The sequence below is a fragment of the Protobothrops mucrosquamatus genome, unplaced genomic scaffold (genome assembly GCF_001527695.2).
Source record: "Protobothrops mucrosquamatus isolate PMUCROS unplaced genomic scaffold, P.Mucros_1.0 scaffold_173, whole genome shotgun sequence".
Lineage (NCBI taxonomy): Eukaryota > Metazoa > Chordata > Lepidosauria > Squamata > Viperidae > Protobothrops > Protobothrops mucrosquamatus.
The window spans coordinates 393,164-411,612 of record NW_015386249.1 but is presented as its reverse complement, the minus strand read 5'-3'; the positions used below and the strand labels follow the sequence as shown (position 1 = coordinate 411,612).

At 36.0% G+C, this 18,449-nt stretch overlaps 2 long non-coding RNA genes across 3 annotated transcripts in view; one reads left to right on the top strand and one right to left on the bottom strand.

The window, feature by feature from the left end:
• Window positions 1-1,102: 1,102 nt before the first annotated feature.
• LOC107293187 lies at window positions 1,103-7,614 on the bottom strand. Of its 2 annotated transcripts, none has more exons than XR_001549014.1 (5): window positions 7,472-7,614; window positions 4,614-4,720; window positions 3,110-3,236; window positions 1,949-2,078; window positions 1,103-1,237 (listed from the first exon to the last, which is right to left on the bottom strand). It is a non-coding gene; the product is annotated as an uncharacterized LOC107293187 (long non-coding RNA). The 2 variants fall into 2 exon arrangements; XR_001549013.1 differs by lacking the exon at window positions 7,472-7,614 and adding an exon at window positions 7,146-7,227.
• Window positions 7,240-18,449, top strand: part of LOC107293198 — a 38,506-nt gene continuing 27,296 nt past the window's right edge. Inside the window, exon 1 of the long non-coding RNA XR_003810555.1 lies at window positions 7,240-7,348. This is a non-coding gene — a long non-coding RNA (uncharacterized LOC107293198). The remainder of the gene's footprint in view (window positions 7,349-18,449) is intronic.

Sequence of the window (18,449 nt, the reverse complement as noted above, 5' to 3'; positions counted from 1 at the left end):
AAAACTTGAAAGATTATCATATTAAAGAGTTATCCACAAAGTCTCATTAACATTCTTTTGATTGTAGCCAAGCACTGTTCTTGTTTTCAGTTTCCTAACTATAAAAGTAACACCACTTCTGCTTTGTTTTTCATGTCCTGAGTAAAAAGCAGAGTAATGTTTTGATCAAAATTGTCCAATTCCAGTCCATCTCAATTCCTTGATGTCTAAGATGTCTATTTGTAGTAATTTCATTTCATCTTTCATTGTGTTGTACTTTCCTTTGTTCATGCTTCTTATGTTACACATTATTTACTGTAATTCTGGATTTTCTTTGCTGTATGGCAACATCAGGATCAAGATGCCCCAAAAGCTTTAATTGAGTCATGTTATAAACACCATTTACTCTAAAAGATCCTCAGTAGTATGTTGAGTACCATCTGAGGAGCCTTCAGTCTAGTATTATATAACATACAACACACCTTTTTCTTCCTACTTTCCCCACATCAAGAATTCTGTGAGGTGAATTGGGCCGAGAGAAAGTGACTGGCCCGAAGTCACCCATCTGGCTTTCATGGCTAAGGCCAGTATTGTTACTAAAGTGGTGTAGGAGAAGGAGTGCTAAAACCTGGTGGCAGAGTTAAAAGAGGAATCCCTATGTAGCCACAAGTGAACTCAGTCTAACCCTTGTTGAATTCCATTGACCCTCATTTAACTTCAAGCAGGTGCTAACTGTTAGTTGAAAGGTTTTCCATGCAGAGGCATGATTAGCAATAAATTGGTTTAATTGGACTTTCATACATGGGCCTGATCTTTGATGCCTGGCAAGTGATCTTCAGAGCTGTGTAGCTGGGTGACCTTCATGCCTTGGATAACCCTGCTGGGAATATACACTCTTGACATACACTCCTGGTATTCTTTGCTCATCTCGCCCAAGAATACTGCCCACTATGATGAGGCAGCACAGCAGAACCTGGGGGGCATCTAACATGGTTATTACATTCTTACCCAGATATAGTCCATCATATTTTTTAGAATGCATGGATTTCTCTTGAGGAATAGTTCCTGAAAGTGTGAAAAAAAAGGATCGGCAGAAAGAATGGAGAACTGAAGCATGACCATGAAGTATGGAAAGTATCAGTTTTAATGCATACCAGTTTCAGCAACTCATAAGAACCAACATTTTGGGGAATTAAATTAATCTTTAAAGGCTCCATCCACTGTTAGAGGATACTCAGATGTTTTTACTTAGCAGGAACTGAAAAATAATGTAGAAGAAAATTAGTTGCAATAACCATAGTCATATTGGTAATATAAAGCCAGCAGATTCTGATAATAATTTAAATAACAATATAGGATAGGCATAAATAAAGCCGACAAGGGCAAGATGAAAGCTTGGGAAGCATCTGGTCGACATGAGCAGCCATTTTTTTTATAGCTGCCACTATGGGAATAATAAAATACTGGTAATTGATATCATGGTTAATGAGAAATGTAGGGAGAAAAGGAAGCAAGGAAGAAAGGAGGAAGAGAGAGGGAAGGAAGGGTGATAGAAACAAAGAGGGAGGGAAGGAAGGTGGGAGGGAAGGAGAAAAAGAGAATGAAAACGAAATGAAGGAAAGAAAGAAAAGAGGAAGGAAGGAAGGAAGGAAGGAAGGAAGGAAGGAAGGAAGGAAGGAAGGAAGGAAGGAAGGAAGGAAGGAAGAAAGAAATTATTTTCAATGGTCCCTGTCAGTTTCACCCAAAGAAACTCCTCAGTGTGGAAGCTGATAAAAGTCACTCCTGCTTCCACTGTTCTTTTGCATGACTGTGGTCATTCTGTTTCTCTCTTTAGGTAAGGAAATATTGATGACCCAGCAGCACAGATTATCTAGTGTTATAATTATTACCCTGAACATTAGTATATACAATACTAATCAGAACTAAGGAAGAAAAATATCTATGTTTAATTTGAGCAACACCAACTTACAAGAATTTCTGTCACACCAGTTTATTTGGCTGCCTCGGTTTCATCATAAAATATTTGTGAAGTTGTTGTTTTAGGAAAAAAACTTTCAGCAGGTGAAGTTGCATATTCACACTCTGGAATCCAACTTGATCTGTATATTAGAAAAGGAATAAATTATTTCAAGTTGAAAATTATTTTGTAGGTATAAAGGACTAGGTAAAGTAGTCCTTGCGGATTGTACTCCGCTAATAGTTGCTGAATATAGGGGGTAGTGCTCATCTCCAATTCAAGGCCATTGAGCCAGCGTTGACATTTCCATGGTCATGTGGCAAGAATGATGTCACAAAGCGCTGTTAGCTTCCAGCCAAAGTGGTACCAATTTATCAACTTATCTATTTATTTACTCGCAGTTGTATGCTTTTGAACTGCTCGGTTGACAGGACGCCAGGGGCAAGGATGCCAGCTCCCTACTCAGGTCTCACACTTGGGCTGCTGGCTTTCCAGCCAACAAGCCCAGCATCTTAACTGCTGCCCATAAAGGATTAGGATATATGTTAATTAAATGTATAATTGATAGTTGTTTGATTGTAGGTTGATTTACATGAGTGGATTTTTTTTAATTGCCATGAAATTAAGGGGAAAATAAAAGGTTAAGGATTCTGCAATGGATGCCTTTGAAGACCTCTTTTTTCTAAAGAGCATTTAGCCATTTGATCTGAATACTATACATGTTATCATATACCTTTGCTAAAATAGCATATAGTCTACAAAGAGAAAATTACAAGGACGATCTCTTGTATCTTATTGAATTTTACAGGGTAGAACAAGTAATATTCCATTATGCCCACTAATCTGCTAGACAGTGATCTGTCGTGTCCCTATTGTGTCTAAGACTAAGGAAGCAGGAAAAGCACAGATTTCAATGACATGTCTTTAATGCTAATCTGGAGTAAATGCAGTATGTAGACAATTAATACTAATTTGCTAGGTGTATTATAGTGTGTAAATTAATATGGATCTCTTTTATTGCTACATGTGCAATATTGATGCCTGAATTGAAATAACCATAAATTTAAAACATAGTCTAAAATTGAGATTGGAAAGTGTAAATGCAAAATACCAAATAACAATTTTGTTTGATCCATAAGATCTGTGTTCTGTACCCTGGGAAAACTGACTTACTTGGCACAGCACTGGAAGCCAAATTCACACTGTCCATATGAAACAAAACAGTCAGGGCAGGGAAGGTCGTTTGGGGAACAGAAACCATCAAAACGATATTGACAATCAAGTTGACCTCCAGCAGGATCTACATGAAAAATTAAATATATATATTTAAAACTCCCTTGTGCATTATATATAAATACAAATATATAAAAATATCTCACATATAACACATTGGTAAGCATGATTCTGGATGAAATATCTAAGAAATATCTACAGAAATAACCTATATCTACAGCAACAACCAGTGTATTGTATTGACTCTTCCTTTGTGTATGTATGTATATTCCCTGCATATGTATGTGTGTGAGATTATCTTCCCATTGAAAATTAAAAATGTATTATTGATGATTTACATTATTATTTTCAAGGGAAATATTTGTAGCTCAGGGTTGATATGAGGGACCCCTTGGTACTTTCTGAGTTTGGTTGTTTTCTTGCCGACATTTCATTACTCACATGTGGTAACATCATCAATGCTAGTATTAGAACTAATGGAGGGTAATGAAACATTTGCAAAAAAACAACCAAGCTCAGAGGGCACCAAGGACCCCCCAATTATTATATTATTTGAATTTATTAGCTGTCCAACTCCAATGGAATGTTATGGTATGTGGGAATGACCTTAGAGGTGCAGCAAATCTCAGAAGAGAGACCCTCCCTAGTATCTTGGACTGTAAAGACTATGGGTGGGTGAGACTTGTAAGATTCTTTTAATGTCAGCTTACAATAAACTCAGACTTAGTATTGGTGTGCTTTTTGTCTGAACTATCTTGTAAGGCTGATATAGAGCCATGGGAAATTATGAGCTGTTGTTGAGGCAGTGAGCCCCTGGTTCTCTGGATGTCAGTTTGCTCCTCTCAGAGAAGTTGGAAAGATAGGGAGTTTGGTAGATTATTAAATGTAAAAAGGTGGGAAGGTTTTGAAATACCCACAAAGAAGGAATGGTTGGTGAAGATAACAGAATTTGCAGAAATGCAAAATGGAATTGTTTGATTAGGGAATAGCCAATGACTACATTTATTAGTGACTAGAAATCATTTCTGGATTTTTTTTTTGCTAAAACTGGAAAGAATATTAGCATGGTTTATGAGTTTGGTGATTATTTCTCCAAAATTTGCACAGTGGTTAAGATGTTTTTTCTGAACTACCTACAACTCTACATTAAACAGGGAACTATAATGAGTATGGTGCAAAAGTGAATGCTGTCCAGTATGTGGTATGTGTGGGCCTTGTTTATACATGAGTTTGTAAAATTTTTACTTAATAAAGAAATGCTAACATGGATACTTTACATATTATTTACAAGCATATTCAGCATATCTACAATATCACTTTGAAAGGACCTAAAGTATTTCATAAAGACATCTAGCATAATTCCATCTCACACACTATGACTATATTAATGTATTAATGTAATATATTGCATTGCAATGTGCTTAAAGATTGCTCATTTTTGTACCTGGACCAACTACACCTTTCAGAAAGAGAGTCAAAAAGAAAAGGTGATAGATCTTCATGGCTGATGAATCAAGTAAAAACTTCAACGTTCACAGACCGAAAGTATTCCTGTTGGGAAATACAGAGTTAGTATCCTCATTGACAAAGGTGAATAAGGCAGATCTTTCTTTCAGCAAAAGTGAGAACTGCTGTCCTGATCCAGACTGAAACCACAACCTCTCCCCAACTCTCTCATAGGAACACCATCCCTGCAGAACGTCTCAAAGGTGCTTTTTCAAAAGGCAATTAGACTGGATTTTTTTTCTTGAGGAGGAAGAAGAAAATGTTTCACTTCTCATCCAAGAAGTGTCATCAGTTCTGAAGCTTCTTGGTTGAGAAGCAAAATGTTTTCTTCTTCTTCCTCAAGGAAAAAAACAGTCCAGCTGCCTTTTGAAAAACCATCTTTGAGGCAACTATGACCTGGATAACTGAGAATCTCCACAGACATCCATGCAAAAAAAAATTATAATGATTATCTGAACAGATGCTGATTCCCCTGCAACATGTTAGAATTCTGTGGTGCATTTCCAGGATCCACATCTACTCCTGTTGATTCATTGGAAGTACAACTATGAACAAATCAGGGCTCCAGGAGAAGATGCTCACTTCTACCCAAACAATTTAGTGCATCTAAGAACTAGGGTTACTGAGACNAACCAACCCACAAGCTCGGAGAACGAACCTTCACCCTCATCTGACATCCGAGCTACAGTTATTTACCACTATTGCAAACCTGAAAAGTATATTGTCAGGAGTAACTGAAAGTCCTTACTATTTCTCTCAAAGAACTTTTAATAACCCTGCAAATGATATGCATGCCTTCTTTCTGCCCGTGATGCTATTATTTGTTTATTTTTTTATATCTGTAAGATACTTACAAAATATCTTTATCTATGTGCTGGTATGCATGCATCTGTATGTATGGCTTCCCTAACTTTTTGAACTAGAAATGGAAGAACCTATTTCTTTCTGCAGACAGAATCCTTTGGATAATTTGTCTGCTTCTGGACAACCAGCCTGTCCTGCTGAACTCCATCTCTCAATGCACAATGTCCAATTTTGTTCATCTAAGACTGACTCAGGCATCTATACCACTTTCATATTCATTCAGAGTCCAGGATGCTGTAAGCACAGATATATGTCTGCAAATCAATAGAAGTCACACATACTACAGGGACAGAAATCTGTCATGATTGCCATTTTGTTTTTGTTTTTTTTACCCTCTCCTATGAATGCTGCAGACCAAAGCTGACATTTTGTATTGATTATTTAGCATATATTCAAATTACTGTGCCTAAGAATATTCAAAAATTTAAAGACCGGAAAACATGCAGAAATACTGCTATCTGGAAATAACCAGAACTTTGCTGATTTCAACAGCAGATGAAGCAGCCAAGAACTTCCTTCATTCTTGCTCATAAATTGGACCTAAGCACACCTCCCCTGCAAGTCCCACTTTTCTACACTTTCATTGGAAACCTTTCTTTTCTTTGAAAAGAGTAACATTTTAGTGAACTTTGGAAAAGAATGGACAGGTGGTTGGGAGGTGGTTTGGTGGATTGATGGTGTATTCAAAAATTATTGTACAGATTTGATCACCAACAATTTATCTCACAGGGTTCTCATTGTGGGAAAATAGGAGGAGAAAGGAGCTTTAGGTATGCCACCTTGAATTATTTACAAAAATAAAAACAAAATAAAAACTTTATAAAAAATAAAGGCAGGATATAAAATAATAAAATAATGAACATATGAAAATACAGAATGTTTGGAAATTAATAAATGCATTTAAATCATATTTTGAGGTAGAGTAATAACATTATCCCATTCTCAAGTCAATCTGATACTTGCACGGAAAATAAATTCTAAACAATCTGTTCAGATATATTTCTTGCATTCTTCCATGTCCACTTGCCATCCCTGGGTGTTATACCTTTAAGGCAATCTGAGTATAACAAGGCATAAGAGTCAAACTCCTTCTTTCTCACTCTGTCTCTCCAATAACCTTGTTCCCTTACTGCATAAAACTAATATCAGTGAGATTTTCACAATATTGTAAAATTATTTTTATCTATCAGTCTCTTTCTAATGGTCAATCTAAGACTTAAACATCAAACTCTTGAGCAAGAATGAGAAATCCATGAGTTGCAGGTGCCCTGCACCCCTTACTTTTCTTTTGCAATCTCCAGAATCACGCAGCCAAAACCTGGGAAGAAACAATCCAAAAATACAAGAAAAACTAACATATTAAATCTTACCATTCCTGGAAAAAGCTTATCTCCATTTTTAATAAGTCTCATTCCATTCCCTGTTCTGACATCTTTATACATCATTCTATTCTTACCAGTTATAGGAAATGAGAAATATATAAAAGCTTGCCTTCCATGATGAAAAACTGAAGGTTAGGCTAAACAGACAAAGAAAGAGAACTGCTATTCCCTTGAGAGATGCCCCCAGCTCATATGAAAGTCTGCTTCCATCTCCCAATTCTTACCTTTTCTAGTACCGAAAGGTGGACAAAGCCCAAATTTCATCTATGGTGGTTGCTTTTGTCTAGAGGGTGTTAGCAGATCCCTCCCACTTTTGTCTGTTTTTTCCCCATCCCATACCTGGGTATAAAAGAATGTTAAGCAGGTTCATAGAAGGTTGAAAATTGCATTCAGAGATTTGAGAAGAATGGTCTATATACACCAGAAGGTAGGTTTTCAGAGTTTTAAAAGAGTAGTTTATCTTGATAGTACCCCTTCAAAAAGCTTTGACAAAGAAAACTAACCTCAGTTTCCATATGTCAAAATGGAGGGGCTATGTACTACTACTTACTGTAAATGTGACTCTGTGCATATACAGAACTCTCCTGTTTTTGAAGTGTTCAAATGGTTCCAAATCAAAGGGTTGGCTTTCCTACACACATCTTTAATTGTCAAAAATTGAATTCCAAAGACTGGTGCTTCAGGCATTTCCCAATGAAAATATAGAGTGAAAGAAATACGATACTACTCCTTCTACCATTTGCTATCCAAATGTATCATTTTAATTGGCTTCTGAGCTTAGTCAGTATTTCAAGCACCAAACTAGGTTTGCTTTTCTAGCCAACTACATAATACAGTTTTCAGCTGATTGTTTAGGAGTAGGAAAAATAATAATCCTTTTGTAAATATAACAGAAAAATACATATTTATACTCATACATACATGTAGCCATAGCTTCAGGTACTTTACTGAAGAATGCTGAATTATCAGATTAGGAGGTAACACTGATTGTGTAATTAATTAATAAACAAAGTCCAAAGTATCAAGATTTCCAGCATAAGTAAAAAAATCAGAGAAAGTTGGTAAGATTCACAATCAAATTAACTGAAATTCTCTTTGCTTTTATAGAGATAGATTTTGAGATTGTGAAAAAAATCATACATGTTTAGCAAGTCTGCTTAGGGAAATATTTTCTTTTCTTCCTTCTTATACAAAGATGAGAGAGAGAGAGAGAGAGAGACAGAGACAGATAGACAGAGACAGAGATGACAGAGCAATGAATGGAAACTAATCAAGGAGAGAAGCAACCTAGAACTAAACAGAAATTTTCTGACAGTTAAAACAATTAACCAGTGGAACAACCTGCCTCCAGAAGTTGTGAATGTTCCAACACCTCCAGTTTTAAAGAAGAGACTGGACAGCCATTTGTCTGAAATGGTATAGGGTTTCCTGCCTGAGCAGGGTGTTGGACTAGAAGACCTCCAAGATCCCTTCCAACTCTGTTATTCTGTATTCTGTATTGAGACAAAGTGAGAGAGAGAGGGGGGAGAGTGAGAGAGGGAGGGAGGGAGGGAGAGAGAGAGAGAGAGAGAGAGAGTACAAAAGGCCAAGATTCCAGTAAATATTGAAAACTGCTCAGAAACACAACACATATTTCTTTATGTAGACAAACATAGAAAATACAAATAAATTATCTGCTTTTCTCAGTGTTCCTAGTCATATATCTGTCATTTAAGCCTAAGTAATTTTTAAGTGCTTAGCCAATCCCATTAATCATATAACTGTATACAAACAGGGTAAAGCTTATTCCTAATCATATGCCTCTTTGTCCTGCAAATTTTGATAGCAAAAAACATTTTTTTAGATTTGTAAATAAAGTTCACTTGAAAAAGCAAATATTGTTCTTTGTGAAATACTAAATGTGCATGTTTACAAAAGTGAGTGATTGTCTCATTATTTTATATTTATTCATTTATATTAGATATTTCTTTGACCTTTATTACTTTATAGATATCTCAAGGTAGGGAACATACATAATATGCCTTTCCCCTTGGATGGTTTGGGCTGAGAGACAGTAACTGGCCTGAGTCACCCAGCAGTGTTTCATACCTATGGCAGGATTAGGACTCAGTCTTCTGGTTTCTAGGTCAGCACTGTAGGATGACAGCACCCTCCCCCAGAGAAAGAAATATTTTGGGAATATTAAAAGGCAGAATATTATATTTCCCCAAAGGATCTTAAAGGCAGAAAAGCAGGCCCAGTTTTCCTTAATAGCCCCAAGCAGAAACTAGGCAGAGGCCAGGTCTGTAGAAATGCAGATCTGATCATCCTATTCAGAAAGGTTGGAGCCAGAAAGCTAGAAGCTGATAAGATTAGAAAGACAAAGACCCCTAAAATCAACATATCTCACCCAAACTCTAAAGACATGAGCTTTAGGACATAATAGGATTAACCCACCACCATCAAAGTACCAAAAGGATATGCTCAAAAGCTCAGGTCAAAGTTCAAGCCACAGGAACAGGAAGAACAACCCCAAACACAAAAGCCCAAGAAGGTATAAAAACCCACCACTCCCAGCTACATGTGGTCAGCTTCCTCAGAGCCACATTTCTGTCTGGCTCCGCTCTTCAATAAACTACAACTTTTTTTCTAAAGCAGTTTCCATTTTGTTTATTCCCGGCTTGAACTGGACCCTGATGAAGATTTTTCTTTCAACAGCACCTTAGACCAAACTGGCTCTCTATGGTAAAGTTAAAGTAGATAGAAGCAAAGAAGAAGATTTATATCAACCCAACAGTCTAATAAAGTAGAAGACTAATGCTATCTTATGACTGAGCTTTAGACAATCATATAAAATCACTCACAATTTCAGAGTATGTAGCTGAACGACTAACACTGAAGTTTAAAAATATGAATCGATACACAACATGAAATGTTCTACAAATGAACTAAATAACCAGGAAGTAAAGGTGGAAAATATATGGTGAAATAGGTGGGGATATTTAAGTTTTAATTCTATTATATTTCTGGCAACTATTAATTCTATTCCTGTAAAGGCTTGGCCCTGATATTTGATCTAAGTTGGCACATTTCATGTAGGAAACTATGCTGTTCCTGTAAAAGCGGTTCTGCATAGTCCACAAAGAACACAAAAGATACATTCATAAATAAAATGTTCTCAGCTGTGGTAACTGTTTCCTAGTTAATGTTGGTGTGGCTCATTAAATAGAAGGATTTCTATATATCTCTATTTTATTATATTATCATTGCTTCACACGACTGGTTAAGAGGAAGATTTTTCAAATGTTTGCTCTTGTTATACAATAGATCATATAGGACTTTGCTCAAATATTCTTGGTTGTCCTGTTGATTGTTACAACAGAGTTTGGCTCTGGGAAAACCAACCAAGAAAACAGAAACAGTTGACAGGCAACAGTTTGTGTTGCTCTAGCTGTCTCTGAAGAATAGGTGGTAGGATTTTATTTAGCCTGTTGCATCTGGATATTACCCTGAGATGAAATAAGCACATTTCCCAAAATAAAGCTATCAAAGTAGTGGCACAACTTTGTTCCTGAAGTTGTGGATGCTCCAACACTGGAACCTTTAAAGAAGAGATTGGACAACCATTTATCTGAAATGGTTCCTGCCTGATCAGGGTGTTGGGCTAGAATACCTTTCCATATCTGTTATTCTGTTAAAGTTTTCCTCCCCACTCATATCTGGGAGCCAGTGTGGGTAGTAGTTAAAGTGTTGGACTAGGAGTAAAGAGATCCAGCCATCCCTTAGGCATGGAAAACAGTCGGGCCAGTGATTCTCTCCCAACCTTAGATTGGAAACATTTATCTGTTGACAGTCATTTTATGAACATTTCACTGTCTTCAGCTGTAAAGGCCTTCATTCCACAGAGGACAGTTTCAGGCTGATATTTATTTGCATTACAGATACTCAGAAAGTTAGATAATCACTATGTACTGTAAAATGCATAAGAAGAATATGAAATCAGAAGAATAACGATACTTATATGATAAAGCTAATTCCTATTGTAAGTTTCAAAAAGAGGTGATTGATATAGCTTAAGAGTCTCATGTTGTTTTCAAGCATCTTTTTGTGGCCAATTGTGCTGAAAATTAGTCACATTTTTTCTTGCTCTTGTTGAGACAGAAAACATAAAATAGTTTTATCTTATGTAAAATAATGAAGAAAGTTTCCAAGTCTGGGATGACAACATATGAAAATATAATCATAGGTAGGCATGGCTTCATCAGTTTCCTTGACGGACCTACCTACTATGTCCTACAATTTCATGTAAAGTGTTATTTGTCTATTTGGCTTCTTGTCTCAAAATTTTGCTGTCCTTAGAGATGAAAAATGAGAAGAAGGGTACTTGAGTAAAAGTTTCATAAAAACTCTGAGTTCTGAAGAAAGAGAACATGTATTATTTACAATGCCCAGTGTATTGCCTTGGCCCTGTAAAGCTTCTTATGGGACTAAGTGTATGGGGAAACTGTAGCCACTATCTCCTAAAGAATGCTACACTAAGAGACAACAGCCCCCTTTGTTCTAGTTTGTTAAAATACAACTAAACAAAGAAATGATGACCATCAGTCAATTGCAAAAGGCAGCTTTACTTGGGATAGCTTATATCCTGTAACAATAGCTTTAACACTATGAAACAAACATCTGCCTATTCCAGGTCCTTGGGAAGGTGGACAACAATGTCAAATTCAGTCTAAACATCTCACTCGCTATGCCACAAACAACCACAACCACCACCACCACAACAACAATAATAATAATGATAATATCAGAAGTGATAAAGAAAGAAGTGAAAGGCTTTATTTTAGTGACTCAAGAACTAACTTTGCTGACTAATTGCATGAAAGTGAAAATTCATTATGAGCAATAATGTCAACTTTGTAGTGAAAAAGATGAAGCAATTGACCATTTGATCAGTGGCTGTAGCAAAATTTCACAAACTACTGTATAAGACTGAGTTGCCAAAATTATTCACTGGAAATTTTGTCAGAGTTTTAGGTTTGGATGCAGCAAGAACCCTGGGACTCTCAAGTTGAAAAGGTTTTGGAAAAGGAGCAGGTTAAGATCTTACCTGACTTTCAAATCCAAACAGGCAACCACCTTATTTATAACATTCCTAATATAACATTAAAAAAAAGGAAATCTGGTGCATTGGTGATGTTATAGTGGATACTGCTAGGATTGAGGTAAAGCAATCAGAAAAAAAACTGAAAAACCAGAATTTAGAAATCAAAGTTGAAAACGTATGAAAAAAGAAAGCCTCTGGAACAGTATCTAAAGGACTCCTTCGATATTTGTAAACTTTGAATTTATCAGGTGTGAACACCCTAGTGTCAGAAAAGAAAAATAATCCTGCTTGGAACTACCTACATCCTCCGAGTCTACCTTATTAATTCTTAGGTCTTTAGTTATGACTGTGAATTCAATTGGAGATTATCTGTATTTTAATAATAATAATAATAATAATAATAATAATAATAATAATAATAATAATAATAATAATAATAATAATAATAATAATTTAAATAAATAAATAATGGTGCATTGGAATATTTGCAAGCAAGAACTGGTGGTTTTCCACATATTTTTGTTTAAAAAAAAATTGCATTGCTTTAAAATTTTAACTGCTTTCCTATTTATCTTTTTATGATCTGTGTGATTCTGGAAGATGAGTGGCATATAAATTTAATAAGGAAGTAAGGAAGTAAACACACAAACAAACAAACAAATAAATAAATAGACAAAGTAGTAGAAAATGAGGAAGCTAAAGTGCTCTGGGAAATTAGAATTTAAACAAACAAACATTTGTCACTTAACTGCCCAGATTTTATACTTGTTGATAAGAAAGACAAAAAAATCTGGATAGTGGAGTTGGATAGAAGAAAAGAAACTGGAGAAAATCACAAAGTATAAAAACCTGCAAATAGAATGACTGTGGTAATAGAAAGCAAAGATAGTATCATAGTAATAGGCACCTTGGATGCCATTCCAAAATATCTGGAGCACCACTTAAACACTATCAGCATTGACAAAATCAACACCAGTCAGTTACAAAAGAGCTTTATTTGGAACGGCTTACATTTTGCAACATTACCTTTAATATTATTAAACAACATTTGCCTTTTCCAGATTCTTTGGAAAGAGTCAGTAGGTGGACAAAAATGCTAAATCCAGTCGAAATATCTGGGTTGGCCATGCAACAAACTATATAACAATAATAAGTCTTATTTTCTCTATTCTTATCTGATACCTGACTTCCAAAATTTGCAGAACAGCGCACCAAACACCATTTAACTGATTGTTATTTATTACCCAGGTACGTATTATTTGTGGACTCATGCCAGTTTGCTTCTACCTTCTACCAGCTGTTGTCAGAAAAGATTTATGTGGAAGAAATATTACTAGAACTCGGGATTTGACTGGAACTATAAACCAGTGTCTCATAGCCAATCTGGACATGCTGTGGGAGACCATGAGAGAACAATAATTTATTACCTTGAACTGTTAATAGCAACCACATTATAACCCGAGAACAATGCTGTATAAATGGGCTCTTGCGTCATTGTTCATTTTCCCCCAGAATTAATGTATAATACTGTATTAAGCAATCACTTCAATCATGGATATATAGATTCGAAACCATGGAATTTTCCTACTGTTTCAGAACACACATTACTTTATATTAGTTTAATTCTATTTTGATTTTCCTGCTAATGGGAAAATACCTATTCAGCTGACTCCTTTATCCACATTATCAAGCTTTCACCTTCTTCTTTTGACATGCTTCATTTCATGGTTGGCTAGCTCTTTTATGTGGGAGGCAGAGAAGTACATTGAGTTGCTCAAAACTCTATTTAACTAATTGCTATTCATTAACCAGGTACTTATTCTTTAAAGGCTTATGCCAGTTTGTTTCTATCTTCTACTAAAAGTTGTCAGGAAAGTTCTTCATGGAAGAAATGCTAGTAGCTCTCAGGATTTGTTTGGAAAGTTAGCCAGTATCTTGGGGCCAATCTAGACATGCCATGGGAGACCACTAAAGAGTAGGTGAGAAAGATCCAAGTTTGGTTCAGTGCAGGGGGTGAATGTAAGGAGGTCTAAGTATTCTTTCATTCTACATTATCAGTTATAAATATATATGAAGGAATCTATATTTATATATTTATAACTAATATAAATATCAGTATGGGTGAACTGGCAAGTTGAAGAAAAAAGTGCTACACCTGATCTCTGCTCTCCAAAAATCCACACAGCCCCAGCATTTCTGCCTCTGCCTTCAAGAAAGTATTGAACACCTGATTGTTTTGCCAGGCACTCAGCGAGGGCATTCAAAGTATTCACTAGTGGATTTGAATGTTATCTCCCCATCCCCACCATCTTCTATAATCATTGGCATTTTGTTTCATTTCTACTGTTTTAAGCTTACTGGTGTCAGGTTGAATCCCAGAATTGATACAGCAAGATCCAATCAAATCCCATCCTTTATTTGGATTCAACTAATGGACAGTATTTTGCCAAACTAAAGTTATAAACTTCTAACCTACTATATATATTCTGAGAGATCATAGGGTGGGTGACTACCCTGAATCCCTTCTCCCCTCCCCCATCCAGCACAGGACTATGCAGTCTCTTAATCTGGGTCTCTCTCTGGGGAAGCTCTGTGTTGCTAAAACTGCCCCTCCCCTGCAATGCTTCTTCAGGTGCATAGGCCATCACAAATTGCCACAGTCTTGTTTGAGAGGGCCACAGTCTTGTATTCAGCTGAATCTTTTGGAGTATTAGAATGGATATTACATTTCTCCAACTTTTGCAAATGTGCAGTTTGACATTAAGTCAATGTAATCTACCTAGATTTCATTGAAAAGACAGACAGAAATAATGTCACAAACCTACTCTAAACTCCAAATGATCTCACTCAAGAATTTATTATAGCTTTTTTAATAGCATGCAGATAAGATGAAAATTCTGTAAGTGATCAAAATAGAACTGCCATGAGATCAAGCATTAAGCAATACTGCTATCTGGAAATGTTACTGAAGAAATAGGATTACTGAAAACTCTGCTGCTCAAATCCAATGTTGATGGTGAAGTCAGGCCCACACTTTTCCAGATTGTTCCTGGTGAGAGTCTACCACAACGCAGTTTCCATGCCAAAATTGATTTTACATTCAGTGAAAAGATTTGAGACACTTACTTCCTCCAAAAGTGTGGACTTGATCAGAACCTTATCAGGAAGTGATAGAGATAAGATCAGGAAGCTCCAGAGTTTAATTGTTGAAATCCAAAAGCTTTCCTTCCTTCCTTCCTTCCTTCCTTCCTTCCTTCCTTCCTTCCTTCCTTCCTTCCTTCCTTCCTTCCTTCCTTCCTTCCTTCCTTCCTTCCTAGAAATAATATACACTATCATAAAAACACAGATAGCAAATACAAAACATGTAGAGGTATTCACCTAAAAAGAACTGTTTCTTATTAAATCTTTGATAAGGCTTAAAACTGTGACTTAGTTCTCCTGCTGTCAGTGAAAAATAGCATGATAGAAAATCTGACAGTTACAGATATCAATGATTGATGAAGCTGAGTCAACACAACTCAAGAAAGGGGCCAAATAGTCCACTGTGTCAGCTGCAAAAGAAAACCAAAACTTAGAGTTTTTGAGCACTGTTTCTTAAAGCCAATAGCTCCACAGGGGCAGTTGAGACAGATACCACATGTGCAGGGTTATAATTATGATGACCACGTTATCTATTTTGATCACCCTATGGAAAGCACTGCATTGAATCCTGGCAGTGTTGAACTATATTATGTCTTCCTACTTTCTTCAGGGATTATTGCTTAGAAATTCTTAGATTGCTTTTGCATTTGCCTGAATAGTTCAAGTCTGCCTAAGAGGCAAAGCCTGACAAAACCCCATCTTCATTAATTTTCAAAATTGGAAATTGGAGATCTCCCCACATTTTACTGCAGGACTTCATAGCTGACCTGGACAATCAACTCAGAAAGACACTTGCATGTCTCTTGACTCTCCTGAACTTTATTTCCTTCCATTAGTTATGTAGATAAAAGCCAAAATGACTAGCTTCTGTGAAAATAAAGAAATAATTGAAGGCTTAGATCAATTTGGTAATTTATTGTCTGGAACTGTTAATGGAATTTACATTATAACCCAAGGGCTGTATAAATGGGCTCTAAATTCATGGGTCATTTCCCTCCCCCTGAACAGATGTATAATATTGTATTGAGCAATCCCTTCAGTCACTCCCCGAAGGTTTAAAGCCATGGAACTTTCCTACTGTTTCTCAAGATGTATTATCTTATTTCAAGTAATTTATGTGTCTTAACCTGCTTTTGACCTTCCTGCTAACAGGAAAATACCTATCTTGCTGACTTCTTTATCTTTATTATCATCTTTCCTCCTTCCTCTTTTGACATACTTACTTCATTTTGTGATTGACCAATTTTTTTTGTAGGTTAGGTAGAGAAAGCACTCTAGAAAAAGTAATAATAATAGCTATTTCCAGTAAAAGACAAGACAAGAGTATTACTGTATGCAATTTTTAGTATTAACACTAAAAGTGGCTAACATTTGTTTAAAAATCTTTGTTTAAAAATCTTTTTCTTTAAGATAAAAATTGTTTTATAATTGTGTACATATAAAATAAGCAGCTAACAAATAACTAACTAAAAGTATTTTTTAAAAAAATTCTGAACAAATGGATGATCAGATGAAACAAAACAGATTAATCATTTGAGGCACAAATGACCTGGTTCAAATTATGTTACTTCAAGCATGTTATATGAAAACCTACCACTCTGAAGAAGGCTCTAATCCTGGAAAAGGTAGCAATAGCATGTAGACTTATATATTGCTTAACAGTGCTTCACAGTCCTCTCTAAGCAGTTTACAGAGTCAGCATATTGTCCCCAACTATCTGGGTTCTCATTTTATCAACATTGGAAAGATGAAAGGCTGAGTCAATCTTGAGCTGGTGAGAATTGAACTGCTGGAAGTCAGCAGAATTAGCTTGCAATGCTGCATTCTAACTACTGGGCCATTATGGTAGAAGGAAAAAAGATGATCTGAATCAGGATTGATGGACTCAATTATAGTGGTGAGGAGTCACCATTGGAAGATCTGAAGTACCAGGTTACAGACAAAATGTCACGAAGAAACATTCTATGAGCTGGGGTTTAAAAAAGAGTGAAGTACTAAGTACTAAATAAATAGGAAAAACCTGGGGGGGGATGGTGTTCCATTCATTGCCTTCATTTATTATAAGTCTCCATGCATTCAAATATCCATATAAAGGGGGCTTATGTAGGGTAATTTCTCTGTATGATTAGCACACATCCTTGTAAGCTCCCTTAATTTTTCACCAGGCTAGAAAGTAAAGAAACCAGGAGATGAAGTCACGTGTTAGCCATGAAAGCCAGCCGATGACTTTGAGCCAGTGGCTCTCTCAATCTAACTCACCTCATAGTGTTGTTGTTGATGTGGGGAAAATAGGAAGAGGAAGGTGTGTTGGATATGTTCACCACCTTGAGTTATTTATAAAAGTAATAAAGGAGGAATATAAATAATCAAATAAATAAATAAAATAAAAACTTGATGTGACTTGGATGTCATTCAAATTACCTAATATTTAGATGTACCATTATGCAATATATTGGTCACTATTTGAAACATAAAATCAACAGCCCATAGTCAACAGGCATTCTACATCATTAAAAGCAGTTACTTATTAATAAGTAACCTATGCAATAAATTTCATCATTATGTCCATCTAAGAAAGTTTCTAACTTCATTCTCCATAAATTCTCTGACTTGACATCTTTTCTGAAGACCATAGTTTGCCAGAGGTTCAGCCATGAAAATTCTATACTTTGTTGCTATGTTTGTTGTCCTCTTCCAAATTTGTCCAGGTAAATGGAGAAATAATATTGGTGGGAGTAGATTTTATAGCCATAAACAAGCAAGACAGATATCAGTTGAATATTGAATATCTAGTGGCAGTGATTGTTTTGTGATATTGCTATACTGGCAGCACCCATGTGGGGAAAAAATTGAGAAATTCCTCACACACAGACTTGACCCAGAATTCTAGTTTCAAATGACTATCCAAGTACCCTTCACTTTATGTGAAAACCTAGTTCTCTGGAGAAGGCTCTAATAAAGGGAAAGAAAAGAAGAAGAGGTTAACCAGCAGTAAGGTGGGTGAACTCATTAACAGTGGCAGTAGGTGCATCATTGAAGACTTGAAGGATCTGATTAGGGACAGACTATTAAGGAGAAAATCTATGTGGTTGCTAGGGGTTGACACCATCCTGATGGCACATAATCAACCAATCAAACAAACAAACAAACAAACAAACAAACAAACAAACACACAGTTAAGGAGAAAATATGCCTAAGAAATGCTCCAGTTATAAACTGTCCAGTGAAGACTAAACATACTATTGATAGCTAATGAAAGTTAAGAGATGATTGAACTTCAGAGGCTTTCAGACAGCTGCTAAAA